The sequence below is a fragment of the Perca fluviatilis genome, chromosome 11, assembly GCF_010015445.1.
Source record: "Perca fluviatilis chromosome 11, GENO_Pfluv_1.0, whole genome shotgun sequence".
NCBI classification, from domain to species: domain Eukaryota; kingdom Metazoa; phylum Chordata; class Actinopteri; order Perciformes; family Percidae; genus Perca; species Perca fluviatilis.
Window position 1 is genome coordinate 11572751 of NC_053122.1, and position 17454 is coordinate 11590204.

The following is a 17454-nucleotide window of genomic DNA, read 5'->3' on the forward strand; positions in this document are numbered from 1 at the left end:
AAAACAGTGCATCTTAAAATACAGATCATCAAATCAAAGTCAAACGATCTTGGAGATTGCTACACTTTGTTCTGAAGCCAGAAAAATAATAAAGTGATCATCACGTTGTATGCACTTAAAGAAAACTTCCACCTTTAAGTCTTCTTAACGTCACCGCACTAGAAGAAGCGACAGAAATACAACAAAGGGAAAAGGTCAGATAATTATTGAATATGATCGACTTCTCCATTTGTCAAGCGGATGTACCGACAGATAACATAATGTACATGTCAGAGAGAGACAGTGGGAGATCCATAGCCTGGGAGGAAGAGAGGAAGAGAGGAAGAGAGACGCAGGGGTAGACAGAGAGAGGAGAGGAGACAGTGATGTAGATGCATCAACCTTTGTGAGAAAGAGCGACACAGAGCTGCATCTGGGAGAGAGAACACAGGTGTAATAGATTTCTGGTGTCTATATTTCATGTTGAAAATTGGCTGGTACATCCAAGCGGTTTGATCTATGAGGGCCGTCGTCTTAAGATAAAACCTTAGTAAATGTGTAATTTCTCCCTTGATGGAACACAGGCGAAAGGCTATTCTTCTTATTCCCCTCTCTCCCTCCCTCTCTTTCTCCCTCTTTTTTGGGTTGTTTCAACGCGCCCTCCCTCCCTCCCCTTCTCTTCATGCTCCTTGATGTCTCCATTTCATTACCAGCCCTCCATCTATCAACCTTTCCCATTTTTTTTTTTTTTTTAAGGAGTGACTTTCCTCGCACACAGTTTTGGACAGGGGTGCTGTAATTGTGGGTGTATATCTGCCCCATGGTCACTACAACTGTGTGTGTGTGTGTGTGTGTGTGTGTGTGTGTGTGTGTGTGTGTGTGTGTGTGTGTGTGTGTGTGTGTGTGTGTGTGTGTGTGTGTGTGTGTGTGTGTGTGTGTGTGTGTGTGTGTGCCAGACAAGTGCAGTCTTGCACGAGTTTATACTTGCGTGTGTTTTTACTTGTTCCTGCTTTGCTGTAACAACTATTGGAATGAAATCTATGGCAGACATCCACATATGTCTTTACTTACATGCACATACACATGCATGCATACACCGACTGTCCTCATATATGTGCATGAAGGCCTATTTTTATGTCTGTGACCCTCTGTGACCTCTGCTCATACCAGCTGCTCTCTGTGCTCAGGTGTCAGTCAGATGAGCAGGTTTGTCTCGAGCAGACTTGATGTGAACAGTGAATAAAGACTGAGCAGCAGCATTATCTGAGGTCTAGATGTAAAAAAAAAGAGAAGAAAAAAAGGTGTTGAGAATAAATGGGCCGGAGGGCTGAACGGCGCCGCACTACTGATGTGTAAAAGATAAAGAAGGTCTCAGCATTGATCTACGAGCATGACAACAACTGAGAAGAAGGGAGTGAGAAAAAGAAGAAAGAAAGAAAGAAAATAGAGGAAGACAAGCAGATGAAAAATAGAGTACATCCTATTGAATCGGTGGAAGAGTTGAAAAGCCACAGACCCATCTCGAATATTTTCACTAGTACAGGTTTCAGAAAAAAAGACTTTCTTCTAATTCTGGGGGAAAACTGACATTTAAAAATCTAATATGACATAATATGAAATACAAAAAAAGGATAAACAACCCCTAGTGAAACAAATAAAGACCCATTTCTGGTTACCAACTGCGATGCATAATTCCAAAATCTTTTCTATACTAGTCCTACGAAAAAACTCAATCGTTTTCTCTCCTGGTTTGTTTATATTAAATGTCTATCAGGTATATTTTTAATGCTGTAATATATGCATAACATTTTAAGATTTAAAATACAATACAAATGCTTATAGATATAGACTGATTTGTAAAAATGTAGACGTTTCCGATATTTGTCATTTTATTTCCAGGATTTGGGTCGGGAAATCACCTAAAACATCGGACATTCCAGTAATCCCATTTGGAGGGCACAGTAGACAGCCGAAACCCTGATATATTTATATATGAATTTACAAGTAAAGCATTCAAAAAAACAAAACACAGAATCAAGAACACAACAAATATGCCAATCAAGAACAAAATTCTTTCAGTATAGCGAATGATAAATGAACAAAAGGCGTCACTGATCACATTAGAATGAAGCTGCTGCTGCTGCTGGTTGGTGGTGATCGTACTACTAATAATGTGAGATCAGTTGTCTCTATCAGCGGTGGGCTGGGCAGGCCTTTTAATCATGGTCTAAAGGGTGCCGAGCCTCTCTATCATCATTGAACTGTGTCCAGGGCTAATTGTGGCTATATTTCACTGTCCCTGTGGCCTGCACACCACAACGATCTGCTGGTCTGCTGCAGAGCCACACAGACACGCACACACACACACATGCACACGCACACACACACACACACACACACACACACACACACACACACACTAATAGTACTGATGGGGTTGGGGACAGGAAAACAGATATACACATGTTCAGTTCAATCGTAGAATCACGGTTCGAGGCCAGATGAAGAAAGAGTGTTAACAGAAATATTGGATTGCTTATAAATGTGAAAAAATGTATTGTAGCTTTAGAAATTCTCAAAAGTCTCTCTGATAACAAAAAACTTTCCCACTTACTGTAACGTCTCAGATAAAGATCTGCTTTAAAATAAATTCGGCATAGTGTACATTTCCACAGCAGTAAAGGGATAGTTTGGAAACAAACTATCCCTTTGGAAACAAACTGTCCCTTTAATTTCATCAGTAGACGATAGAGTCATGTCATACCAATCTACTGATCTGCTGTTTCTTTTTTTTTAGCAGTAATACTTTGCAGTTTGCAGCATAATAAATAATGAAGATAAGAAAGCACGGAGACATTTTACTAAAATATGATAGTAATATACTTTGGAAAAGAGGCTCTGTCTGTAATATAAGCCCATCTCAAATACAGGCCTAGTTCTCTTAGTATTTGAAAAGTTACGGTATACTTTTCAGCAGTGAACCTTGTCAAGACACGATGTGAGTCCCCTCCACGAACGGTCGCCTTCTTTGACAGCTAGCTAAGGCAACGCCACTTGGACGAAGTGAGAAAACTAAATACTTTCACCTAGGAAATGCGTGTTCGTTCCTCGGGAGTGTTTAAATCCAAACCTTGATCTTTTTTTCTAAACTTAACTTGTCGTTTCGGTGCCTAACCTTATAACTGTCGTGGCCGAATGACGCTGACTTTTTCTGGCCTAAACTGAACTGCCACAGACCCTGAAAGGACTTGTCTGGCGTGCCTGTACCGGGCTCACAGTCACCTATTGGTGGCTGAACACAACTACCAACTGCCGCTTATGTGACCGAGCTCTGTAACCAGGGTCGTGGAGCTCTGTAGCGGCTTAAAACAACTACCAACTGCCCATAAAAAGTAGTAGAAAATAATATATATATATATGTATATATTGCGTTTTGTATCACTTTGGTCGGTAACTATGGTTTGTCCAAGTGGTGTTGCCGTAGCTAGCTGTCAAAGTTGGCGGCCGTTCTGCACATGCGCGGCTCACATTGTGTGTTGACAAACCTGCTGTTAATAAACACGTCCTGCAGATGTTTCACAATAAAAGCCCTCCAGGGAAGTGTAGTCCCATAAAAACCTGGAAAGCTTTTAATGTGAAACAGATTGAGGAACAGCAGCAACAGCAGATTAACAGAGCAAATGGGAGCCGAGATACAGAGGCTTCTAGCTAAAATATGAATAGATTTACAGGTGACACAGGCTTTTAACAAGAGCCTGTCTCAAACAAAGGCTCTCTCTTAATTTGTTACCTCACAAGGCATCACTTATCCAGACAATTGATGCTAATTCACTCTGTAGCGGCTGGATTAACACATATATAGGCTACTGATTCATACACACACATGCATGCACGCGCCCACGCACACACAAACACACACACACACACACACACACACACATACACATATAAACAGAGATGATATTTTACTTGCTCTCCTCCCTTTCCCTAATCACTCTCCTTCTTTCTCCTCTTTGCCTTCCCCTCACCTCGCCACCGACAGGTCACCTCTGCTGTAGAAACTTTTAATTAAAGTTAGAGCCTTGACAACTGGACAACTGAAAGAGGGGGGGATGGAGGAGTGGATGGATGCTGCTGTGCTTCTACCTCCCTTCTACCTCTGAGCCAATCTTTTCCTTTATCTTTATCTATTCATCTCTTAACTCATCCCCCCCCCCATCTCTCTCCCTCCCTCCATCTGTAGTGGAAGGGTAAAAAAAAGCAATTTCCATGAATTTGACTTAATGGACAGGGTTGTGTCCCTAATATGAAAGTGCTTCCCTCTGCCCCAAACTCTGGTTCATGGACAAATGTGTCCCAATCATCAGCCCCACAGAGTGTTTAGACTTGTTTGTAGAAAACCAAACCATTTTTGTGGTAAGTTACAGTAATAACCCTCTCAGTCAGGAGACATTTCCTACAGTCATTAAACAACAATTTGGCCAGTGTGAAAGCCTAACACCTTCGAACCATGTTAGCTTAACCTACTTCATAGAGGACCAGGAGTTTTTGTTTTCACTGGTGCTCTAAAACCACATTTTAGGATTGTACTCTACTTGTGCAAGCAAAAGTTACATGTAGGACATTTTACTTTGCTCGGTCAAAATGCTCTAATATAGGAAAGCACTTAAAAGCAAGAATCGGATTCAGGAAAAACAATATGATTTGGCATCTGTGAAAACTGTGAATTTAGTAGTAAAGCAGTTAGGAGAGGCCAGTGAAAACAAAGCCAGGGCATCAATGTCGTTACTGCAGTGTGTGTGTGTGTGTGTGTGTGTGTGTGTGTGTGTGTGTGTGTGTGTGTATATCTGATAGCACTTACAGGTCTCTCTATCATCACACATGGCTGTCTGTGGTTTCCAAAGAAGTTGTGGTTATTGTACAGATGTGCACTTGTGTCTATATAAGTGTGTACATGCATGTGAACATACTGTATGTGCGGGCATTTGAGAGTGCATTTAGACCGCCGTGCTTCCCTGCTGTGGGTCTAATTTCAAAAACACCCTCTAACACATTTACACAATAGAGAAGCAAACACTTAACGGAGGCACCTGATGCCAAAAACACTGAACCAACATTAGCAGCCAAAGTAAAATATATAATCTAAAAAGCCACATAACAGTGTTAGTAAAGGAACTGTACTCAACAGCTCTAAGTGTAGAGGGACATTAGCTTGTTAGAGGGAGAGATAGAGAGAGGAGGGAGGGTTCCATCATGGAAATTAAAGGATGAGTTCACACAGTTTGACTAAGCAAACAACATGTTTTATAGTTACATAACTGTTGGCTGCAAAAAATAAAGATTGCTTGATATTTGGCCACAAAGTGAATATTTGGGTCGTTTTACTCGCGTGAGCTGGATTGCTGGATCATATTGGGATCATTTGTGTTTAATCGCGTTACTCAGGGAGGTGCAGAGCTGTAGGCACCAACAATGTTTCTTTTGTCATCAACCATGGCCGAAACAACCACCACTGCTGCTTTGTACCCGATGTGGAAGTCGGAAATCCAAACAGCGTTGTGTCTGAGTTCCTAACATCATCCGGTAGAACACACAGTTTTGTGAATTTTAATTTGCGTCTGGATGACTGCCGCTTTCAGCGCTGAGGTACAGATTTTAATTCATTTCATTGCAATAAACGGATAAAAAGTAAGCAAAAATAACTACATCATGATGACAATATGTAAAAAGTCTGAATTCATACTTTGTCTGGTCTGTCCGCAAGACGACAAGCAAATTACTTTTAAAATACTTGTTTTCTGAATGGAATTCTGGTCGATCAGGGCTATGCTAACGGTAGCATAAAGGTAACCCTTTAGTTTCCCAGTTTTTTTTGTTCTTCTGACTCATGAGAATGGACGGATGACTTCTTTTGTGATGTTTGAACTGTTCCTTTAACGCAGGGATCTTCAACAGGGGGTCCGGGACCCCTAGGGGGTACTCAGAGTCAATGCAGGAGGGCCGCCAAATTATTGTTGATTCTTAAAAAGTTTTTTTCAAATCTAAATCCCCACTGATAATAGGCTTTCTGGCCTATTATAGGTAAGGTAGTCACTAAGGCCATCCATAGATCCAGTTCATGTTTAAAGGCTTAAGCCGCCCTACACATTATTGTAGGCCCAGTTTAACATGCAACCTAATTTTATGCAATATCTGTAGAAGGGGGTGCCTACTCCGTCTTTCAGTTAAGGGATCCTTGGCTTAAAAAACGTTAAAGACCCCTGCTTTAACGGGTCATTTAATCATGTATTGAGTTTTAAAATCATGTTTCTATTGGTTTTAAGAGAAAAAACTTTTGAAATAAAAAACGAGTCCTGTATGGCGCGTCACAGACGACAGCCAGTGAGAATCTGCCCCTCAGTCCCTCGCAGGAACTATTCAGCGGAGAGATGGATGGAGGCAATCCTTCCTTCCCATCAACCACCTCATTAGTCCCCCTCAGCCATAAAGCCGTCCCATCAGGCCACGCTGTCATAACTCACTTTACAGCATTGATTTTAATCACGGCAAATGTAAACATACGTATTATCAATATCAATGCACAAAATAACGCTGTAATATGCAATTACCGAGTGGCATTGATTTTTTTTTTTCCTCTCCCCCTTTCGCCTCTTTTTGCCCTTCCTTCCTCTCCTCTCCTCCCCACTTCAATGTAATCATGGGATCGTCCTACTTTGAACTGATTTAATAAGGTTGTTATATAAAAATATATGTAGCAGGCAGGCAGGCACTGGCTGAATATTACAGAGATGATTTTAATAAATTTCAATGCAGGGATGGGAGTGTGAGTGTTTAGCCTGGAGGGGGGTGAAACCAGGACAAAGCAGGAGGACTTTATTGTGGTGAACAGGAGGACACCACACTCACTGCACACAATGACCCTTCTTTTTAATGCAGTTTCCCCTTTTGACAATTTTGTAGTTGGCATTAGTTTGTGGGAAAAAGGGTAAAATGAGGTATATCACTTAATGTTATGAAGAGGATTTTCTATGTTTCCTTTATAATTTGATACAAATAATTGTAGGTCTTTCCTTTCACCTGGTGGCATTACACAGAAATAATAACGGAAACAAAAAGCTCTCTCTCACACACAACACACACGCACGCACGCACGCACGCACGCACGCACACACACACACACCTCATACATGGTTTCAATTGGCACCGACTGGACTCTCACTGGATCAATCTGTTATCATTTGTCACTGACCGCTCTGCACTCTACAGTGCATGTGTGAATCTGTTCTTTGAGTGTGTATGGGTGTGTGTTTGTCTCCAACACTGTATAATAACCTTTGACAGGTGTATTGAGGATGCGGTCCCCATTCTGCATGACTGCTTCTAGTAAAAGCCTGATTGTTACCTGTCTGTACATGAAACAACTTGGAAAAGACGGAGAGACAAAGGAGTGTGACGGCAAAAGAGAGGGGAAAGCTGTGCAGTGAAGAGAGGAGGAGAGAAAATGGAGTAAAATCAAATCGAATAAAACAAAGACGCGAGAAAGACAAACTGATAGATGTGGAAAAAGGAGAGGATAAAAAGGGAGATGGTGCACACAGATACTGAAGAGGAAGTGGAAAAATACGGTCCTGCATAGGTGGTTGGTGTTAAAGGAATGAAGAAGCTAGCTGAATAAATGATTAACTACATCACAGATTCAGTTTTTATTTGGTCGATACATCTCTGCCTCACTCACAGCACAATCCCGCACTTATGGAATGTGCCTAATCCATAACCATAACGCCGGCGTGACAGCGTGGACTTATATATCAAGACATTTGCTCCGTATGATAATGCTCATTGTAGCTCACATATCATCAGGTCTACTGATTTCATACACATAAACAGATGCTCGTGTCACATCTTTTGTACTTTACAAAGTAAGAACCACATGGAAACTAGTCAAATGATTTCTTTATTGGCATCCTTATCCTCTCATCATAAATCACATTCTTGTTAATTTTTAATTTGTGCATATGGCATGTGTATTAAAAACGTAAACACCAATTCACTATAAAATGATAAATGACAAGTCAAATTTCTTCTCTTCTCTTCTCTCCTCTCCTCTTCTCTCCTCTTCTCTCCTCTTCTCTTCTCTTCTCTTCTCTTCTATTCTCTTCTCTCCTCTTGTTTTGTCTTCTCTTCTTTTCTCTTCTCAGCTGTTATACAACATCAAAATGTATACCCACCATGCTTTGTTCTATGGTTCCATTCAGAACAGTTCTAATGAGGACAAACTGCTCCCTGGTTGAGCCACAATGGCTCCACCGACTCTGAAAAGAACTAAAATGGCTGAATGGAAATGAGAGGGGCAGAGGAGGTCAGCCCTCTGCATCAATTCTCATATTACCACACACACACACACACACACACACACACACACACACACGCGCGCGACCACTCACGCACAAATGACTATTGCACATTGAGGTGTCATAGACGCATAACGGTGACAGCAGCCATCTCTCTAACCATCCCTCTCCTCTAATATCATCATTTGAATCTCCCTCTCCCTCTCTCTCTTTCTCTCTCTCATCTCTTAATATTATCATCTGAATTGCTAGCAGGTGATGGGATGTTGGACCAGGGATCAAATTGAGAAAATGTATTAGGAAAAGTGGAATAACTGACCGGTAACCTTGTTAGCATATCCCTGGCAAAGGCAGGCAAATGGTAATTTATTTATTCATTATTTTATTTATTTAGCTGTTACACAAGATTGATAAGACATATTTCACATTTTAATTTACAGCCTATATAATATAGGCTACAACAATGAGCTATTTCAAGTAGGCTATATAAACTTAGCACAAAAAGTAAGGAAATATGTGTTTGGTAGATTATTTCTCTGTGGTAACAATGCTTTTTGGCAATAAATCTTATACCGTTGGAAAGCCTGTTTAGTTCCCTTTCAAATGAAAATTTCAAAATTTGACAAATCTTCTCTGCCAATGTCAAACAGCTTATTCTGCCATTGACTCATTTGGTTGATTGGATGATTGAAGTGTGAAGAAACAAGACATATTGGCAATTTAACAATTTATTCATTTCACAAATATACACATAATAAATGTAGCATTATGTCATTATCAAGTTGCTAATTACCAATTCGGTCCAATTTAAACAACAATTGAGAGCATTGTAAAGAGTTTTAGTGGCCTGTGTTTTGAACCAGTAGCTATTAACTATTGCTCATGTTTCTAAATATTTCCCATGAACTGCATTTCCTCATTGTTTTTCCTGAAGAGAGAGCCCTTTACGTCATAAGGGAGGGATGGTAGAGACGGGAAAGATTTCCTGTCACCTTGTTGCTAGATTTACCGGCATTGACTCTTCCTGTATATGTTGTAAACAAAATACTGAAACGATATCTCACCTTTTTCTTGATTGTGAAATTTCCAAAAGATTTTGGACAGATTTGGAGTCTTACTTTTTTGAACCCACCAACTTTATCTACTCCTTTAACCTTAAAGATATCATCTTTCTATGATAATTCAGGTAATGGTGCTCTTGAGTATCTAATTAATTCTGTATGCAAAATTCTATATTCACAAGCAGAAATTTTCTAACTCATCTCCTAAACTTTTCTCATATAATTTCAATATCTACCGAAGTCACTTAGAACGTTGGATAACACAAAAAGTATTAAAATTGTGGAAACTGTAGAGCTTTTTTCCACTGAAACCTCTAACTGTAAATGTATGTCTTCTTGTACTTTTTGTTTTGTTTGTAATGTCTGTTATTTCTCATTTGTAGTGCCTTGTATGTTTTTATTTTTTATTTTATTTGTATCTTCATAAGTTGTGCACTTGATGTTCACGTTCTATTATTGCTTACCTGATTCTCTGTAAACTGCATTTTGTCAATAAAAAAAGGAAAGATTTCCTATGTTTATGACTTGCCATTCCCATCATTAAAACTAGTGCCCTATATTTAGAAATAATAATAAAAAAAATAAAAAAATAAAATATATATATATATATATATATATTTGAATTAGTTTATATATATATATATATATATATATATATATATATATATATATATATATATATATATATATATATACTAATTCAAACAGCGCCCCACTCGAGTGGTAAAAGGTGGGATTGCAGGGCTCCCTAAAATACCAAGTCTACCGTTGCCAAAGGAAACCAAGGCCCCAGGTAAAGATGGCGTCCCATGATTAGGAGTTTTATGCTATATACTGTCTATGATTTTTGTGCAGCTGTGACACTGTGAACCGTTCTAACTGTAAAGCAAAGTGTGAAGGGAGCTGTGTTCTCACACAAATAAAACCTTAGTGAGCTACTTTAAAAAAAAAAAAAAAAAATAGCCTGTTAACTTAGCAAGGTTCCCAGTGTTGCTAATTATATCAGCTAACGCTACTGTGTTTTCGCTAGGCCACTAAGCTAGCAGCAATGGAGGAAGGACTTCTGGAACTTCCCTAAGAACCAGCTGCTCAAAATGACTGACTGAGCATATAACTGATGTAAGAAGAAGAAGAGGACGGAGTTAGGACACCTGTGGACAGGAGAGACTTGACACTTCAGCTAGTCTAGATGCAGTTGTCAGATATGACGTTCTTCCTGAAAACGTTGCCACCATGAAGGACAGTGGACTTCAAATACATGGTAGGTGAATCAAACGCACCCCTCCTCTCTTTTCTGGCAGTTTATGTGGTTGTATTTCAGCTAAAGTTTGTCATTGTGTATATAAACACTCAGCACCATAGACAGGGCATGCTCCCATATAATTTAGAATTCTGCAATTTGACATTATGATATAAAGTAGGCTAGTAGTCACCTATTTGAAAGTGTGATTTGTGATAGGCTTTAGCCCTTGAAGAGGTCTGGTGCTTTTTCATCCTTGCATGGTTTTAAGTAGTGTTGTATAGTGAGTTATTAGCTTTAAAATGTAGGTTTACTTCAATAAGGGATACTGTGTGTAGGCTGTTTTTGCATTTGATGTGCTTTGGTTTGCATTGGTTGGCTAAATGTCCTCCTGTGGTTAAAAATAGCCTTTGGGGTTTGTAATCTATCTTAAAAACATTTTGCATTTCATTGTGCTTGTAGTTTTATACCATCTCAGATACACTGTGCCTTTTACACAATATCATATAAATTAAGTCATTCTCCTGGCATTCCGTTCATTTCACAAACCTTTTTATATAAAAGCCTTCTATGTGAAAGCATCCTTTCTTGGATTCTTGCTTTCTTGTTATGATTAGCCGAAATGTTACTGAACCTCTTAATTAATTGCCTGTGGTAAACTTGTATTCAAATCCATGTTGTATTGTAGAATAAGGGTGTTATGACAACTCTGCCATGGACTGCATACTATTCATGTTGAGCATGTGTTGGGTCACTGTTTAATGCCCAGTCCATCCCTTTATTGTAATCTGTGCTGCCCAAAAGTCAAGCCATTGGCCCTCCATGTGCCGCTATTGAAACAGCCGTGTCTAGATTACTTTAGCTGCAGCTACTGCTGCCGAGTTGGTGACGTTTTACCCACAGAGGTTTGTGGAAAATGGTGTTCGATAAAGGCCACTAAAGAACAGAAATATTGATACTACATAGGTTTTGTGTTTTTATAGAGAAAATTACCATCCATGTCAGACAGCATGCTATTGTGCAAGGATACGTTGTATGGCTGACTGTAGGGCTAGGCGATATGGAGAAAATCAAATATCACAATATTTTTGAACAAATACCTCGATATCGATACCGCAACGATATTGTAGTGTTGACTATTGGTGCTTTCACAAAATATTTACACAATGAGATTTTTGATAAATAATCATCAGTAATGTGGATATAATGACTAAGTGGGTAAAGGCAAATAATAGAACAGCTACAACAGTCTGGTAAGTTCAGAAAATGACATCACTTTACTGTAATGCACCCTTTAAAACCAGGAAAAGACAACACTTATGCCATGTTACAATATTACGATATCCAAAATCTAAGATGATGTATAGTCTCATATCATGATATTGATATAATATCAATATATTTCCTAGCTGACTGTATTATTATTATTATTATTTTTTTTTTAAGTTTAGTAGGTCATTGTCATTTTGAATAAAGTTTTCTGACATCTGCAACAGAATGGAGCGTAGATATTACGGTCTCACAAGTGATATTTCCATAAAAATTTAACTTCTTACAATATTGACCAATTCCATTAGCTTTTAAACTAATCTTTGTTTGAGTTGATATAACAGTGACCTCTTCCCATTTCGTGCCATAAAGCTGATTTCAGTATGTCAAATCTGTCCGGGCAGATTACGAATGTAAAATACTGCATAGAGACCAGTAAGACAACTAGTCTTCTCACCAACTGTCGGATTTGTTTATATCACTTTGGATAATGTCTCAAAAATAATGCAGTAATGATTGAATATTTAGCATAGTACAGATAGTACTTTTAAACCAAAGACACCCTTTACTGTATGTTTCATAGCTGCTATCTACCATACTTGAGGCTTAGAGACTTTGTGTCTTTCTTTGGCTCACCATGTCTCTTCTCTCTATTTAGTCACTGTTTCTCCTCTCTCTTACATCTTTTGTTTCCTCTGAGGAGTGCTAGTGAGCGGCAGAGGAATCATAGAGCCATCAAAGGTTGCCAGCTGTAGGAAATGTCTTCATTTGCAGCGTGCTAGCCTGACACCTGAGCTCCAGGCTTCTGTGTGTGTGTGTGTGTGTGTGTGTGTGTGTGTGTGTGTGTGTGTGTGTGTGTGTGTGTGTGTGTTTGTGTGTGTGTGTGTGTGTGTGTGTGTGTGTGTGTGTGTGTGTGTGTGTGTGTGTGTGTGTGTGTGTGTTTTGTGGGATGTTGTGTGTGTGTGTGTGTGTGTGTGTGTGTGTGTGTGTGTGACTGACTGATAGTCAGCCATCCCAGCTCCCCAGCAGGTCCGTCTTTAAATTGTCTCTGTGTGTTTTATAGCTGTGTGCGAGTGTGTGGCTGTGGTCCTGTGCCCCATCCATCAGCGTTAAGATGGCACATTACTGTTAATGAATGATATTTGTGTTCAGCGTGTATGTCAGGAGGGAGGACCAGGGAAGCAAAACAAGCCCTCCCCAATCACCTCACCTCTAGCCTCCTCATTTTCTTTGCCTGCTTTGCGTTTTTAGGAATTTATTTAGCTCTTGAGCCAACTTATTTGAGCTGTTGCATATAAACCGCAATTTTGGTGTTTTTCCAACCAGAGTTACAAGTTAACATTGTCCGTTTTGCTGATTAGATTTTCAAAACCATTGGAACCTTAAGACTTTTATAGGACCATACTATTGGTTTTATATGATTTAGCACTTAACTTTCACAGTCACATAGTTCACATTATTTTTGAATATATATTCTGAAGCATGCTATACTTACATATACCAACAAGGAACGACTCTCAACCTCAGCACTAGACAACAATAATGTGATTTTGAAAATATATATTTGAATGACCAACCAGCTTGAAAAAGGTTTGGTTTAGAGAAATATTGAGGTCAATGGCTACATGGAAGGTAAACGATATATGTTAAAAACAATGGAATGAACTGTTACATATCAAATCAAGTTTATATATAACCAGAGTTGACCAAAGTACTCTACAGGGTAATGTGAACGGTAACAATAGCAAGAAAAATAACAACAAAAACACCAATAAATGGCAATGGATAAATACGAGGCAATATCATAACGTGCACAAAACTAAAGCAGAGCTTAAATGCCAAACTATTAGTAAAATCCTGCTAGTAAAGTTGTGTTGATAAGCACTAAACATTAGTTCAATCCTAAGAGCAATAAATAGTTTCTTCCCCCTTTTAAGAACACAGTCCTTTACCAGGAGGATCAGACACACTTAGGCTAAACTTTGCATGCATTTTAAGTGACATTGGTGCTGGATAATTATTTATCAAGGGTCACTGTGTGTAGATGATTCATATCTCTTCCAACTCACTGGATCTTTCCATGCCTTCTCACTCTACTCTACCTCTAGTTTTCTTCCATAGTTCCTTCCCCTCCTCCCTCTAACTTTCCTCTCCTCGACCTTTTCATCTTCCACCTCTGCCTCTCCTCTTATATACTCCCCCCCCTCACCACCTCGCCTTCCCCTCACAGCTCTCATCATGCTACAGAGTGACGTTTAACAGAGCCAAGTGAGGTGTGAAACTTCAAGTATGGAATGAGATTAGCGCCAGCAGACACGTTTGAATTGCAGAACGCGGCCTGATGTTAGTGAATCTCGTCGTCTTAGATTTAACAGTGTTGTTTTAGATGAGTCCAGTGATTGTGCTCTATAAGTGTCAATCATAGCAACGAGTGGTATGTCAGGATTAAATCATAACAATGTGATATATTTCGCTGGGAAAATTGTCACCGTTTCCACAGTGAGGTCAGAGGTCAGGGTCAGCTATAGAACATCAGCTGTGGAGCTGCTGTGAATTCAGTGTCTTGCTCAAGGACACTTAAACAGGGCAAGGGGTTGCTGAAATAGGACCGGTGTTATTGCCTTAGAGGTAACGTAGATGATTTTGTTCTGACTTTTCACTTACCTTGAAAATAACTGATTAAATAATAATACAAAATGGAAATGGGTTGCTCACGAAAAGAGATTTTTTTTTTCTTCTTTTCAATTATTTGATCTGGAGTTTTAATTATTTATTACGACTCAGTGTACAAACTACATTTGAGAATATAGGTTACACAGTGTTGTCAATTGTTTAGAGCTTTTTGACATTTTATTTAGAAACTCTGACTATGTAGCTGTGAGGTAAAGGGGACGTTAATGTCCATCAGGCACCATGTATCGGTACGATAAACTGTTGCAAATATGTACCATTTTACAGTAAATTATCAAAATTTTCCGCCCACTGGACACATGGAGTGTCACCCATCAATCGGTGTCTTCCATCAATTGGCGTGAAAGAATGGGAAAGGGAAAATATCAGGTGGCAAGACACCAGTGGGAGTCTTACTGTGTGGAAGAAGCTCATAATCCACTGCTCACAAATTGTTATGAGGTTGAGTGCTGATGCAAGCAGAAGCACTGAGACTTTATGAGTGGGACGGGTAAGGGAGATATCTCACACCAGGTGTCAGTAATATGCAGAACAAGCTATGTTAAAATCTCCTATTGTCCAACCCAAATGAAAAATGTTAAGGAAATGTGTTTATAATATTAGCAATTATTACTATAACTTTGAATTATTATATGTAATTATACATAACTCACGAATACATTACCTAAAAGAAGAATTTTCTGATTTGACTTACCGACCTTTACATTTTACAACATGCCTGCTGCAGCAGTAGGATAGAGGCAAGATAGATGGATGGATGGATAGATGAATAGACATGTTTTCCCAGTGTCAGGCAGGGTGACAGCGCTCTGTCACACAGGCCTCCAGCAGATGTCACTCACTCATTAGTGAATGATGTGTGAGACCGGCCAGGGACAAGCCACAGTCGGCGGGCCTCAACAGAAGAGTGAGAACGTGTAGGGGACACATTACCTCCCACCTCACTGATGGTATTAACTAGGCCACTGCAAATGAAGACATTTTCCCTCATCTTATAAGAAAATGGTTTAATGATATTTCTACTTTACTGGCTAACGGAGGAAAACAACTGACAGGGTGAGGAAATGAAAGGTGGTCGATGCCGTCAACTAAACCCGCGTCATTGTCTGGAATTAATACATGGGACACAACCTCTAGTTAACCCCTGATGTTCGTGTCCTGCTCTGTCTGCCCGTGTTTACGGGTTTCACCTTGACCAGCGTCAAAACATTGTATGAATGTGTCAAACAGGAAGCTGACATTAGCTCACTGTCATGCTATTTCCTATGACTGTAGTGAGCTGTTAACAAGCTGAATAACGGTCTGGGAAAGTAGGGAAAGAGAAGGGGAGTAAAGCTGAGCAGAGGGAGAATGTGAAGAGATGGAAGCTGAGGTGGCAGGGAGTTGAGTGGAGAGAGTGGGTAATGGGTGAGGTGAAGGATACAGGTGTCGTAAACATCCTGTGGTGCTCTCTTTGTTTGTCTTTGTCAGCATCAAGCGACTGGACGGCAGAGCAGCAGCAGCAACAAGAGAACAATGTTGATTCACTGTTTGGGATGACGCTGTCTGGCAAACTGTCTGGTGTGTGTGTGTGTGTGCGCAGTTGGGTGTTTTGTGTGTGTATCATGTGAACTTGAATAACTTGTAGCTAAAACTCAGTATACAAACCTTTTTATAAAGGCTTAAATATTTGGGAACAAACATTAATCTGTCGGCAGATAAAGTCGTAGTGTTTGGTCTGAAGGGATGTTGATGTTGTTCTGATCCAGTCGCCACTTGTCATTCCCATTACTGACAGCTTATTTAAAACAGTTTTTCAACTGGAATCTGGACCAATGGGAGGAATTACAAAAGAAATCTGGTTAGAAAATGGTAAAAAAAAAAAAAATAGGTAAAATAAGCTGGTGTGCCATAACTGAAAATGATTTTATAATCCAGTTATTCAAGTCTTAGTGCAGAGCCACAGCTCACCTGAAGTTCAGCTCACTGTGATGACGTTCACTACCCTCCAGTTTCCTGAGAGAACAGACCTGGTTGCTCCTGATCTAGCATCTTATCCAATTTAACATTTTTCCTTTATTTATTTTTTTCCAAATAAATTGCATCATAACTTTGAAAGCCAAATAGTTTTTGATGGATATCTATTTCTGTTTCGTGCTTTTTGGTTTTTGGTTTTCCAGGGTTGCCTAGTGGTCTGCAATCTTAACAAAAGCCTACCTGTCATTGGTGTATGCTGGGGAAAATATTCATTATGTGTGGGATGTCTGGTTTTGTCGGTTTCAATCATCTTAAAATCTGTTCCTGTAGTTCAAGCGATAATACATGACAAGGTGTCCTGATAGACAGACAGTAATAATGGACCAGACAGTGGTCACTCCCCTTTAGGATTGCAAGTAATTATTATTTTAACTATCAATTCGTATGCTGATTTTTTTCTTCTTTCGTTTAACAGATTGTTTTGTCTACAAAATGTCATAATTTACTGAAAATGCCCATTGTAGTTACCCATATCCCAAGTACACATATTCAAAATGCTTGTTTTGTTCAGTCAACAGTTACACCCAAAGATAATGAGCAAATCCATGATGTGTTTTTATTTAGTGCGATTGATGTTTCCTTTGGCAGTCTTGATAAGAGTCTACTTTACCGATAGAAGTTAAGGTGTTTTTTTTTTTTTTTTTAACAGTTTCTCATTTGGAAAGTTAGACTCTAACTACAAAAGTACACAGAGCTTGTGGTCTTTAGTAATAAGATGTACCGTCTTCAGTTTAATGGACTTTCAGGATCTTTTTCTGTCTATAATTCAATTACAACAACAGGAGGATGTGCGTTCGGTGCGGATATGAAGATGAAAGGTCACAGGTGTATTGTGGGGATTGCACAT

The 17454-nt window shown here is 39.4% G+C and overlaps 1 long non-coding RNA gene across 1 annotated transcript in view; it reads left to right on the forward strand.

The window, feature by feature from the left end:
• The first annotated feature begins 10153 nt into the window (after positions 1-10153).
• LOC120568871 overlaps positions 10154-17454 on the forward strand; it is a 111347-nt gene continuing 104046 nt past the window's right edge. Inside the window, exons 1-2 of the long non-coding RNA XR_005640798.1 lie at positions 10154-10184; positions 10422-10652. This is a non-coding gene — a long non-coding RNA (uncharacterized LOC120568871). The remainder of the gene's footprint in view (positions 10185-10421; positions 10653-17454) is intronic.